Source organism: Rhinopithecus bieti, unplaced genomic scaffold, assembly GCF_001698545.2.
Source record: "Rhinopithecus bieti isolate Rb0 unplaced genomic scaffold, ASM169854v2 scaffold_40443, whole genome shotgun sequence".
In the NCBI taxonomy this organism is placed as follows: Eukaryota; Metazoa; Chordata; class Mammalia; order Primates; family Cercopithecidae; genus Rhinopithecus; species Rhinopithecus bieti.
This window is the reverse complement of record NW_016816460.1, coordinates 14,211-28,489: the sequence shown is the minus strand read 5'-3', so window position 1 is coordinate 28,489 and position 14,279 is coordinate 14,211. Positions and strand designations below refer to the sequence as shown.

The 14,279-nt window shown below is 39.1% G+C and overlaps 1 pseudogene; it reads right to left on the bottom strand.

Moving 5' to 3' along the window:
* Nucleotides 1–1,882: 1,882 nt before the first annotated feature.
* LOC108517099 (40S ribosomal protein S6 pseudogene) lies at nucleotides 1,883–2,656 on the bottom strand (annotated as a pseudogene).
* Between the last annotated feature and the right edge of the window lie 11,623 nt (nucleotides 2,657–14,279).

The following is a 14,279-nucleotide window of genomic DNA, read 5'->3' as shown; positions in this document are numbered from 1 at the left end:
GTGCCTGTATGCTTACAGCGCAGTATTGGGGTGGGAGTTACCCGATTTTCCAGGTGTTGTGTGTCTCAGTTCCCCTGGCTAGGAAAACGGATCCCCTTTCCCCTTGCGCTTCCAGGTGAGGCGATGCCTCGCCCTGCTTCAGCTCTCGCTGGTCAGGCTGCAGCAGCTGACCAGCACCGATTGTCCGGCACTCCCTAGTGAGATGACCCCAGTACCTCAGTTGAAAATGCAGAAATCACTGGTCTTCTGTGTCGCTCGCGCTGGGAGTTGGAGACTGGAGCTGTTCCTATTCGGCCATCTTGCTCCTCTTATTTATCAGTTCTAAAGGTTTTTTTGCTGGCATATTTAGGTTGTTCCCAATATGATAATATCTGTAAACAAGGATAATTTGACCTCTTCCTTTCCAATTTGGATGCCTTTATTTCTTTGTCTTCTCTGATTGCCCTAGATAGGACTTCCAGTACAATGTTGAATAACAGTGCTGAAAGGGGACATCCTTGTCATTTTACGGATCTTAGAGGAAAGACTTTCCATTTTTCTCCATTCAGTATACTACCTGCAGTTCCGCTATATATGGCTTTTATTTTGTTGAGGTATGTTTCTTCTCTACCCAATTTTTTGAAGGTTTGTACTATGAAGGGATGCTGAATTTTACCAAATGCTCTTTCAGTATTAATTGAAATGATCATATGATTTTTGTCCTTCATTCTGTTGATACGATATATCACATAGATTGATTTGTGTACATTGAACCACCTCTGCATCCCTGGGATAAATCCCACTTGGTAGTGATGAACTATCTGTTCAATGTGTTGTTGAATTTGGTTTCCTAGTATTTTGTTGATGGTTTTTGCATCAATGCTCATCAGAGATATTGGCCTGTAGGTTTTGTGGTGTTTTTTTATTTTGTTTTTGTTTGTTTGTTTGTTTTTTGTAGTGTGTTTTGGTGCCTGATTTTGATATCGGGGTAATACTGACCTCATAGAATGGGTTTGGGAGTATTCCCTCCTCCTCTGTTTTTCAGAGTAGTTTGAGTATGATTGGTTTAGTTCTTCTTTAAATGTTTGGTAAAATTCATCAGTGAAACCACTGAGTTCTAGGCTTTGCTTTGCTGGGAGACTTTTTATTATGGTTTTGATTTTGTTACTTGTTATTGGTCTGTTCAGGTTTTGGAATTCTTTCTGATTCAATCTTGGTAGATTGTATGTGTCTAGGAATTTATCCATTTCTTCTAGGTTTTCCAATTTGTTGGCATATAGTTGCTCATAGTAGCCCATAATGATCCTTCTAATTTCTGCACTATTGATTGTAATGTTTTCTTCTTCATCCACGATTTTATTTATTTTGGTCTTCTTTCTCTTTTTTCCTTAGTATGGCTAAAGGTTTGTCAATTTTATTTATCTTTTCAAACCAACTTTTTGTTGATCTTTTGTATTTTTTTGATTCAATTTTATTTATTTCTGCTCTGATGTTTATTATTTCTTTTCTTCTCCTAACTATGGATTTGATTTGCTCTTGCTTTTGTAGTTCTTTAAGATGTACCATTAGATTTTTTGTTTGAAGTTTTCTTTTTTTGATGTAGGCACTTACAGCTATAAACTTCCCTCTTAGTATTGTTTTTGTCGTGTCCTGTAAAGTTTTGGTATGTTGTGTTTCTGTTATGGTTTATTTCAATATTTTTTTTCAATTTCTTTCTTAATTTCTTCATTGATCCACTGGTCATTTAGGAGCATATAATTTAATTTCCATGTGTTGGCATAGTTTTCAAAATTCCTCTTGCTATTGATTTCTATTTTATTTCATTTCATTGTGGTCAGAGAAGCTATTTGATATAATTTCATTTTTTTGAGTCTGATCTTATTTACTTGTTACTCAAAAATTTTTATTTCTGACTGGATTCAGGCTTAGAAGTAGAAGCTCGCAGAGAGGAAGTCTTCATCTCTTCGCAATTTGTTCTTGGCACTTCTCTTTAGCCTCCTTCATTCTCTTGGCCAAAAGTTTAGCATATTCTTCAGTCTCTTCCTTATTTTTCTTAGTACCCTGCTTCTTCAGAGCAATACACTGCCATTTGTGTTGCAGAACACATGAATTAACAAGATGCTGAATCTTGGGTGCTTTAGTCCTAGGTTTCTTACCTTCTTTGTTTAAGGGCTTTCTTACAACATACTGGCAGACATCATCTTCTTTAGAGAGGTTGAGAAGTTTGAAGATTCTGCTAGCTCTTTTGGGCCCCAGGCAATGAGGCACCATAGTATCAGTCAATCCAGAAATATCCTTCTCTCCTTTTTTTTTTTTTTTTTTTTTTTTTTTTTTTTACAGTAACCAAGATGAGAACGCTCAGATTGGCATCCACAATGCAACCACAAACTGATTTTCTCTTTCTCTCTCCACATTCTTGGTCTGTAACAGGAATGCCCCTCACTCAGTAGCAAGCAAGCGAACACAGCCACAGGTCAAGACACCCTGCTTCATGGGGAGACCTTGTTTGTCGTTCCCACCACTGATTTGGACCACATAACCCTTTGATTCTTCACCCAGAGCATCAGCAGCAACTTCTGTGGCCATGCGCTTCTCAAAAAGTATGAAGTTTGCGTTCATCATCCACTTCAATGAGTTTCTGGCAGCAAGTGGCTGGGAAGAAGATGTTCAGCTTCATCTTGAAGCAGCTGAACACCTCTGAGGCGCCACAGAAAATAGCTATAATTTCAACTTTTAAAATGTTTTAAGACTGTTTCATGGCCTAACATAAGGTCTATCCTTGAGAATGATCCATGTGGTGAGGAGAAGAATGTGTATTCTGCAGCCATTGGCTGGAATGTCCTGTAAATATCTATTAGGTCCCTTTGGTCTATAGTACAGATTAAATCCAATATTTCCTTGTTGATTTTCTGTCTGGAAGATCTGTCCAATGCTGAAAGTGGGGTGCTGAAGTCTCCAACTATTATTGTATTGGGACTTATCTCTCTCTTTGGCTCTATATATCTGGGTGCTGCAGTATTGGGTGCATAGGTGTATATATATTTAAAATTGTTGTATTCTCTGGCTGAGGGAACCCCTTATAGTGATGTTCTCTGTCTCTTCATAAAGTTTTTGTTTTGAAATCTATTGTGTCTGATATAAATATAGCTACTCCTGCTCTTTTTTGGTTTACATTTTAATGTGAACTATGGTATATCTTTTTCCATCCCTTCATTTCAGACTATGTGTGTCTTTATAAGTGAAGTATGTTTGTTTTAGGCAACAGATCTTATTTTTTCATCCATTCAGCCACTCTATGTATTTCGATTGGAGAGTTTAGTTCATTTACACTTGATGTTATTATTGATAAGTAAGGACTTGTGCTCTTTGTTTTCCAGTGGTTTTGTGGTCTTCTCTTCCTTCTTTTCTTCCTTCCTGTATTCCCGTTAGTGAAGGTGATTTTCTCAGGTGGTCTGATTTAATTTCTTGCTTTTTATTTTTAATATATCTATAGTATGTTTTTTGATTTGAGATTACCATGAAGCTTGCCAATAATATCTTGTAACCCATTATTTTAAACTGATGACAACATAACACTAATTGCATAGTGTGAACAAGAATAATTTGACCTCTTCCTTTCCAATTTGGATGCCTTTGTTTCTTTGCCTTCTCTGATTGCCCTAGCCAGGACTTCCAGTACCATGTTGAATAACAGTGCTGAAAGTGGGCATCCTTGTCATGTTCCATTCTCACTAAAAAAGAAAAAACTAATGAAAACCCTACACTTTAATTTTGTCCTCCTGGTTTTAAGTTTATTATGTGTGTGTGCATGTACATATATATATACATATATATATGTATATATATATACACATATATATGTATATATATATGTGTATATATATATACATATATATGTGTATATATATGTATATATATATATATACACATATATATGTATATATATATACACATATATATATACATATATATGTGTATATATATATACATATATATATGTATATATATATGTACATGCACACACACATAATAAACTTAAAACCAGGAGGACAAAATTAAAGTGTAGGGTTTTCATTAGTTTNAGTGGTGCAATCTCAGCTCACTGCAACCTCCACCTCCTGGGTCCTGGTTCAAGCAATTCCCCTGCCTCAGCCTCCTGAGTAGCTGGGATTACAGGCACATGCCACCATGCCCAGCTAATTTTCTTTTTGTATTTTTGGTAGAGACGGGGTTTCACCATGTTGGCCAGGCTGGTCTTGAACTCCTGACCTTGTGATCTGCCCACCTCAGCCTCCCAAAGTGCTGGGATTACAGACGTGAGCCAACATGCCTGGCCTATATCTTGTACTATTTATGTCTTTGAAAAGTTTCTGTGGTTATTATTTTTCTTCAGTTCATCATTTAGTCTTTCTACTCAAGATATGAGTTGTTTACACACCTCAATTACAGAGTGATACCATTCTATGTTTTCTGTGTACTTACTATTACCAGTGAGTTTTGTACCTTCAGATGAATGCTTATTGCTCATTAACAGCCTTATCTTTTAGATTGAAGAACTTTCTTTAGCATTTCTTATAGGGCACATCTCATGTTGATGAAATCCCTCAGCCTTTTTTTGATCTCAGAAGTCTTCATTTCTCCTTCATGTTTGAAGGACATTTTCACCAGATATACTATTGTAGGGTAAATGTTCTGATCCTTCAGCACTTTAAATGTGTCATGCTACTCTCTCCTGGCCTGTAAGACTTCCACTGGAAAATCTGCTGCCAGATATATTGGAGCTCCATGGTATGTTATTTGTTTATTTTCTCTTGCTGCTTTTAGGATCCTTTCTTTATTCCTGACCTTTGGGAATTTGTTTATTAAATATTTTGAGGTAGTCTTCTCTGGGTTAAATCTGCTTGGTGTTCTATAACCTTCTTGTACTTGAATACTGATCTCTTTCAATAGATTTGGGAAATTCTCTGTTATTATCCCTTTGAATAATTTTTCTACCCCTGTCTCTCTCTTTACCTCCTCTTTAAGGCCAATAACTTCTAAGTTTGCCCTTTTAAGGCTACTTTCTAGATCTTGTAGGCATGCCTCATTCTTTTTATTCTTTTTTCTTTTGTCTCCTCTGACTGTGTATTTTCAAATAGCCCATCTTCAAGCTCACTAATTCTTTCTTCTGCTTGATCAATTCTGGTATTAAAAGACCCTGATGCATTCTTCAGCATGCCAGTTGCATTTTTTAGCTCCAGAATTTCTGCTTGACTCTTTTTAAATTATTTTAATCTCTTTGTTAAATTTACCTGATAGGATTTTGAATTCCTTATCTGTGTTATCTTGAATTTCTTTGACTTTCCTCAACACAGTTATTTTGAATTATCTGAATTATCTGTCCCTGGTGCCTTATTTAGTTTGTTTGGTGAGGTCGTGTTTTCCTAGATGGTCTTGATGCTTTTAGATGTTCATTGCTATGTAGGCATTGAAGAGTTAATATCTATCATAGTCTTCACAGTCTGGGCTTGTTTGTACCTGTCTTTCTTGGGAAGGCTTTCCAGGTGTTCAAAGAGATTTGAGGGTTTTAATCTATATTTTTGGTCTCTGCAGTCATATTTACATTAGGAAGCACTGTAAGCCCAGTAATGCTGTGGTTCTTGTAGCCTCATAAAGGTACCACCTTAGTGGTCTTGGATACGATTCTGAAGAATTCTCTGGATTACCAGGCAGAGACTTTTGTTCTATTCCCTTACTTTCTCCCAAACAAATGGAATCTCTCTGTTTGTGCTGAGCTGGTTGGAGCTAGTGGAAGAGTGATACAACTACCTCTGTGACCACCACCATTGAATCTGCTTGGTCAGACCATGGTACTGAGTCTTGCTGAAGGCCCACAATAACCACTGCATTGCTACCACTGTTGGGTCCAGAGATGCTGTCTGGGAGCCAGGGCCTGGAGTCAGAAACTTTAGGAATCTACCTGGTTCTCTATTCTACTGCAGCTGAGTTGGCACTCAAACCACAGGACAAAGTCCCTCCCACTCTTTCCTCCCCTTTCCACAAGCAGAGAACTCTCTCACCATGGCCACCACCACCTCAGGCCTGTGGCGAGTACTCCCTGGCTTCCACTTAAGTTCACCAAAGGCCTAAGAGTTCTTCAGTCAGTTTATGGTGAATGCTTCCAGGCCTGAGACACTCCCTTCATGGCAGTGGGCTCCCCTCAGGCCCAGGGCAGGTCCAAACATGCCATACCAGAATCACAGCCTAAAATCGGAGACCCCAAGCAGGCTCTTGGTGTGTGGCTGAGCTGGCACCTAAGCTGCAAGAGAGCCAAAGTCCCCTTTACTCTTGTTTCCTCTTTTCTCAAACAGAAGGAGTGTCTCCCTGATACAGCTTGTATCTGTGTCCCCACCCAAATTTCATGTCAAGTTGTAATCGCCAATGTTGGAGGTGAGACCTGGTGGGAGGTGATTGGAACATGGGAGTAGTTTCTAATGGTTTAGCACCATCCCCCTAGTGCTGTTCTTGATAGAGTTCTCACGAGAATTGGTTATTTAAAATTGTGTAGCACCTCCCCTCTCTCTCTCTCTTCCTCCTGCTCCAGCCATGTGAGAAGTGCTGGTTCCCCCTTCACCTTCTGCCATTATTTTAAGTTTCCTGAGGCCTCCCCAGAAGCCGAGCAGATGACCAGCATCGTGCTTCCTGTACAACCTGTGGAAATATGAGCCAATTAAACCTCTTTTTCTTTGTAAATTACCCAGTCTCTGGTATTTCTTTATAGCAGTATAAGAACTGACTAATACAAAAAATTGGTACCAAGGAGTGGGACATTTCTATAAAGATTCCTGAAAATGTGGAAGCAGCTTTGGAACTGCTGCTGGTAATGGGCAGAGGTTAGAAGTGTGGAGGGCTCAGAAGAAGACAGGAGGATGAGGGAGAATTTGAAACTTCCTAGAGACTTGTTAAATTGTTGTGACCAAAATGCTGATAGTGATATAGACAATGAAGACCAGGCTGAGGAGGACTCAGATGGAGATGAGGAACTTATTGAGAACTGGAGCAATGGTCACTTTTGTTATGCTTTGCAAAGAACTTGGAGGCATTGTGCCCCTGCTCTAGGGATCTGTGGAACTTTGAGCTTGAGAGTGATGATTTAGGGTATCTGGCAGAATAAATTTATAAGCAGCAAAGCATTCAAGATGTGACCTGGCTGCTTCTAACTACCTACGTTCAAATGTGTAAGCAAACAAATAATGTAAAACTGGAACTTACATTTAAAAGGGAAGCAGAGCATAAAAGTTTGGAAGATCAGCAGCCTGGCCATGTGGTGGAAAAACAAAGCCATTTTCAGGGGAGGAACTCAAGCAGGTTACAGAAATTTGCATAACTAAAAGGAAAGCAAATACTGGTAACCAAGACAATGGGAAAAAGGCCTCCAAGGAATTTCAGAGTCCTTTGTGGTAGCACTTCTCATCACAGGTCCAGAGACCTAGGAGAGAAGAATAGTTTCATGGGCTAGGCACAGGGTCTGGTGCACTGTGCAGCCTTGGGACACTGCTCCTTCCATCCCAGCTGCTCCAGCTCCAGCCATAGCTGAGAGGGCCCCAGATACATCTTGGACTGCTGCACCAGAGGGTGCAAGCCATAAGCCTTGGCAGCTTCCACATGGTGTTAAGCCTTCAGGTGTGCACAGTACAAGAGTTGAGGCTTAGCAGGCTCCCCCTAGATTTCAGAAGATGTTTGGAAAAGCCTGGGTGTCCAGGCAGAAGCCTGGTACAGAGGCAGAGCCCTCATGGAGAGCCTTTGCTAGGGTAGTGCAGAGGGGAAATGTGGGGTTGGAGCCTCCACACAGAGTCCCCACTAGGGCACTGCATAGTGGAGCTGTGAGAAGAGGGCCATCATCTTTCAGACCCCAGAATAGTAGATCTACTGACAACTTGCACCATGTGCCTGGAAAAGCTGCAGATACTCAATGCCAGCCCATTAAAGCAGCTGTGTGGGCTATACCCTGCAAAGCCTCAGGGGTGGAGCTGCCCAAGGTCTTGGGAGCCCAGCCCTTGCACCACTATACCCTGAATGTAAGACATGGAGTCAAAGGAGATTATTTTGGAGCTTTAAGATTTAATGGCTGCCCTGCTAAGTTTTGGACTTGCATGGAGCCTATAGCCCCCATTTTTTTGGTTGATTTTTGCCTTTTGGAATGGGAGTATTTATCCAATGCCTGTAGCCCCATTGTTTCTTGGGAGTAACTAACTTGTTTTTTATTTTACAGGCTCATAGGCAGAAGGGACTTGCCTTGTCTCAGATGAGACTTTGGACTGTGGACTTTTGAGTCAATGCTGAAATGAGTTAAGACTTTGGGGGACTGTCAGGAAGGCATGATTGCATTTTGAAATGTGAGAAGGAAATGACATTTTGGAAGGGCCAGGGGCAGAATGACATGGTTTGGATCTGTGTTCCCACCCAAATCTCATGTTGAAATGTAATCCCCAATGTTGGAGGTGAGGCCTGGTGGGAGGTGACTGGAACATTGGGGTGGTTTCTAATGGTGTAGCACCATCTCCCCTAGTGCTGTTCTTGTGATAGAGTTCTCATGAGATCTGGTTGTTTAAAAGTGTGTAGCACCTCTCCCCTCCCCTCTTCCTCCTGCTTTTGCCATGTGAGAAGTACTGGCTCCCCCTTTGACTTCTGCCATGCTTTTAAGTTTCCTGATGTCCCCCCAGAAGCTAAGCAGATGACCAGCATCATACTTCCTGTACAGCCTGCAGAACCATGAGCCAATTAAACCTCTCCTTTATAAACTACCCAGACTCAGTTATTTATAGCAGTGTGAGAATGGACTAATACACTCCCTGTAACCACCACAGCCTGGAACGTGCTGGGTTATGCCTGAAGCCAGCATATTTCTGAGTCTTACCCAAAGTCCATGGCAAGTATTACCAGGATATCACTACTGATTATTCAGAGCCCAAGAGCTCTTCAGTTAGCAGGTGATTAATCTTGCCAGGACTGTGTCTTTCCCTTCAAGGCAGCCATTCCCTTCTGGCCCAGGGTGTGTCTAGAAATGTCATCTGGTAGCCAGGGCCTGGAATGGAGGCCTCAGGACTCTGCCCAGTGCCCTTTCCTACTGTGGCTGAGCTCATATCTAAGTTGCAAAACAAAGCCCTCTTTACTCTTTCCTCTCTTCTCTTTAAGCTGAGGGAGGGAGTCTCTCCTGGAGCTGTAAGCTGCCCTGCCTGGTGTTGTGGCCTAGACTGTCATTCAAGTTTATTTAGGATGCTAGAGCAGTTTATCCCATTGTGGTGGGGCTTGCCAGAATTCTGGTTCCAACCACTGGGATGGGTGACTCCCCTCTGGCTAGGGCTGGTATAAATGCTCCCTCCATGGGTGCCAGCTGAGTTGTGCCCAGTGTTACTTTCTACTGTGAGAGGACAACACTGAGTTCTAATGTAAGTCCCACAATCACTGCACTCTCCCTTTCCCAAGTGCACATATTCTCTCTCCACACCATACTGTCACTGCCAGCAGATGAGAGATGTAGTGTCTACAACTGACAACTGCCTTTCTTACCCTCTTCTGGGCCTCTTTCAGTGATATGAAGCTAAAACCAGGTACTGTGATCACTCACCTGATGACTGATTCTTATGAAGGGACTTTTATTGTGTGGATAGTTGTTTAATTTGGTGTTTCTGTGGGGAGGACAATCAATGGAGGCTTCTGTTTAACCATCTTGCTCCTCCTCTTCCTCCTCCTCCTTCTCCTCCTCCTCCTTCTCCTTCTCCGCCTCCTCCTCCTCCTCTTTCTTCTTTTTTGAGATGGAGTTTCACTCTTGTCACCCAGGCTGGAGTGCAGTGGCACGGTCTTAGCTCACAGCAACCTCCGACTCCCAAGTTCAAGCTTTTCTCTTGCCTCAGACTCCTGAGTAGCTGGGACTACAGGTGCACGTGACCACATCTAGCAAATTTTTGCATTTTTAGTAGAGACGGGGTTTCACCATGTTGGCCAGGCTGGTCTTGAACTCCTGACCTCCAGTGATCCACTTGCCTTGGCCTCCCAAAGTGCTGGGATTACAGGCATGAGCCACTGCGTCTAGCCATTCTGCCTCCTTCTTACTGGGCTTGTGTTTATTGGGAGGTTTTATGATTTCTGATTCAGTCTTCTTACTAGTTATTGCTATGTTAATATTTTCTATTCATGATTCAGTCTTGGTAGGTTGTGTGTTTCTATGAATTTATCTATTTCTAGTTTGTTCAATTTGTCGGCATACAACTGCTCATAGTATTTTTTTAACTGTCATTTAAATTTCTTTGGCATCAGTTGTAATGTTCCATTTTTTTCATTTCTGAAAATAGTTATTTGAATCTTCTCTTTTTTTCGTAGTTAATATAGCTAAAATATTTTTCTTTCTTTCTTTTCTTTTCTTTTTTTTTTTGGTACAGACAGAGTCTTGCTATGTTATTCAGGCTGGCCTCAAACTCCTGGCCTCAAGCAATCCTCCCACCTTGGCCTCCCAAAGTGCTGGGATTACAGGTGTGTGCCACCATGACTGGCCTAGGGATTTGTCAATTTTGTTGCTCTTGTTAAAACAACTCTTAGTTTCATTGATGCATTCTATTCTCTATTCCCTTTATCTCTGATTAATCTTTATTATTCCCTTCCTTCTGCTAGCATTGTGTTTAGATTGTTATTGCTTTCCTGGTACCCTGAAGTATAAAGTAAGATTGTTGATTTGAGATGTTTCTTTTTATAATGTATGTGTTTACACGTATAAACTTGACACTTAGCTTTTGCTGCATCCCATAAGTTTTAATGTGTAATATTCTCATGTTCATTTGTCTCAAGGTATTTTCTAATTTCCCTCATGACATCCTTTCTGGCCCATTGACTGTACATGAATGTGTTATTATTTATTAAAATATATTTTAAGCCTTTTTTAAAAGAATGTGTTATTTAAATTCCACATATTTGTTTCATTCTGCTATTCATTTCTGGTTTTATTTCATTGTGATTGGAAGATATATTTTGCATAATTTCAATCTTTTTGAATTCGTTAAGATTTGTTTTGTGGTCTAACATGAAGTCTTTCCTAGAGAAGGTCCCATGTTCATATTCTGTTCTTTTTGGGTGGACTGTTCTATATGTCTGTTAGGTCCAACAGGTCTACAGTTTTGTTCGGGTCCTTCATTTTCTTATTGACTTTTTGTCTAGTTGCTCTATCTGTTCATTATTAAAAGTAAGGCATCAAAGTCTCCTGTTACTATTACTATTTTGCTGTCTATTTTTCATATTTTTTGCTGTCTCTTTTCTTGTTTAATTCTGTCAAAGTTTATATATTTAGGAGCTCTGATGTTTGTTGCATGAATATTTATAATTTTTTTGATGAATTGTCTCTTTTATTACTATATAATGTCCTTATTTGTCTTTTATTACAGTTTTTGACTTAAAGCTTATTTTGTCTGATATTAGTACAGTCATCCCGCTCTATTTGGTTACCATTTTATGTAGTATCTTTTCCATCCCTTCACTTTAAGTCTATGCATGTCCTTAGATCTAAGGTGAGTCTCTTGTAGATAGCAAACAGGTGGATCCTGACTTTTTATCCATTCAGGCAACGTATGTATTTTGGGGAGTTTAATCCACTTACATTTAAAGTAATTACTGATAGAGAAGTACTTCTTATTGCCATTTTGTTGTTTTCTGTATGTTTTGTCCCTTTTCCCTCCTTTCTTCTCTTACTGCCTTCCTTCATGTTTCACTGTTTTTTTTTCTTATAGTGACCTGCTTTGATTTCCTTCTCATTTCCTTTTGCGTATATTCTATAAGTATTTTCTTTGTGATTACCATTGCAACTACATAAAATGTTTTAAAGTTATAACATTCTATTTCAAGCTGACAACAACTTAACAACAAAAACTTTACTCCTTTACAATGTCACTCCCCTATTTTATATTATTGATGTCACAAATTACATTTTTAAAGATATGGGCTCTCACTCTGTCACTCTGGCTGGGAGTACAGGTGTGCATCACCATTCCTGGTTAATGCTTTTTAACTGAATTTGCTTCATAGAGATGGGGTCTCACTATGTTGCCCAGGCTGGTCTCAAGCTTCTGGCCTCAAGCAGTTCTCCAGCTTTGGCCTCCCAAAGTGCTGAAATTACATGCGTGAGCCACCATGCCTGGCCATGTTTTCTGTATGTCTTATTACGGGCTGAATTGTGGTTCCTCAACATTTATATGTTGAAAGCCTAAGCCCCAGTACCTCAGATTGTAACTATATTTGCAATAGGGCCTTTGAGGTAAATAAGTAAAAATGAGGCTATTAGGGTGGGCTCTGATCGAATCTGACTGATGTCCTTATTAGACTAAGACACATTGAGAGATGCCAGGATGTGCATGCATAGAGAAAAGACCATGCGAGGATGCAATGGGAAGGAAGCCATCTGAAGACAAGAAGAAAGGACTTAGGAGAAACTAAACCTGCTAACACCTTGATCTTGAACTTCTGGACTCCATAAGTGTGAGGAAACACAATTCTGTTGTTTAAACCACCCTTTATGTTATATTTTGTTATGGCAGCCCTAGCATACTAATATGTGTCTTTTATATATAGTATTTTATATATACATATATATTTATATGCCCTAGCATACTAATATATTATCTTTTTTGTTTCTCACTTCCTCCATTAGTGCTTCCTTTTGTGATTAATTAATTTTTTTTTGTTAGTGTACCATTTGAATCCCTCTTTGTTTCTTTTCTGTGTATTTTCAGGTTTTTCCTTGGTGATTACCCTGGGGATTACAATTGCTGTCTTAACTTTGTAACACTCAACTTTGAATTAATACTTAGCTTCAATCGTACTTGAAAAGTCTGACCCCTTACAGCTCTGTCCCTCTTTTATGTTGTTATTGTCACAAATTACACCTTTATACATTGTGTACCCATTAGCATAACTTTAAAATTATTATTTTATATCTTTGTCCTTTAAATTCTACAGAATAAAATGGTTACAAACCAAATAAGCACTACTACTGGCTTTTTATACTTACCTATTATATTAGGTAGCTAGGGCTGTCATAACAAAGTATCACTGACTGAGTGGCTTAAACAATAAAATTTATTTTCCAATAGTTACAGAGAATAGAAGTCCTGGATCTAGGTTTCAACCAGGTTAGTTCCTTTAGCAGCCTCTCTCCTTGGCTTGTAGATGGCCATCTTCTCCCTGTGTCTTTGCATAGTTTTTCTTCTGTGGGTATTTGTATTCTAATCTCCACTTCCTATAAGGATACTAGTCATATGGGATTAAGTCCCACTCCAATGACCTTATTTTAACTTAATTACTTCTTAAATAGCCTTTCTCCAAATATAGTCACATCCTGAAGTACTGGAAGCCAGGACTTTAATACATAAATTTTGGTGGACACAATTCAGCCAATAACACTTGCGTATCTACCTTTACCATTGTTCTTTATTTCTTTGGCTATCCTTGAGTTACTTTCTGTTTTCCTTTTATTTCAGTCTGGAAGACTCTTTTGGCATTTTGTAAAATAAATCTTATTGTGTATTCAGGTTTAAAACATGTTATGGAATACATGTAGATAGTAAAATAGTTACTGTGGTGAAGCAAATTAACATATTTATCATCTCACATAGTTACTTCTTTTGTGACAAGAACAGCTAAACTCTACTTAGTTGACAAGAATCTTTAATACAATTTTATTAACTACAGTCCTAATGTGGTATGTTAAAACTCTAGACTTGTTCATCCGACATATCTGCTACTTTGTATCCTTTGACCTACATTTTCCTGTTTCTTTCCTATCCCCACCCATAGTAACCACTGTTTCATTCTCTCTGTACTGTATATTTGACTTTTAAAAAATAGAGTGCACAATATAAATAAGATTATGCTATATTTTTCTTTCTTTATCTGGCTTATTTTACTTAGCATAATGTCCTCCAGCTCCATCCATTTTGTGGCAAATGGCAGTATCTCCTTTTTAAAGGCTGAATAATATTTCATTATATATGTGGGTTTGTATAAATAAGAACACACACATATCTATATACATATATAACACATTTTCTTTATCCATTTGTTCATTGATGGACACTTATGTTGTATCCATATTGTGGCTATTGTGAATAATGCTTCAATGACTTGAGAGTGCAGATACCTTTACAAGATGGTGATTTCATCTCCTTTCAGTATATACCCAGAAGAAGGATTGGCTCTAGCGTTTGTTGTAGGGCATGTCTGCTAGTGATGAATATAATCAGTTTTGTTTATCTAGAAATGTCTTAACTTTTCCTTCATTT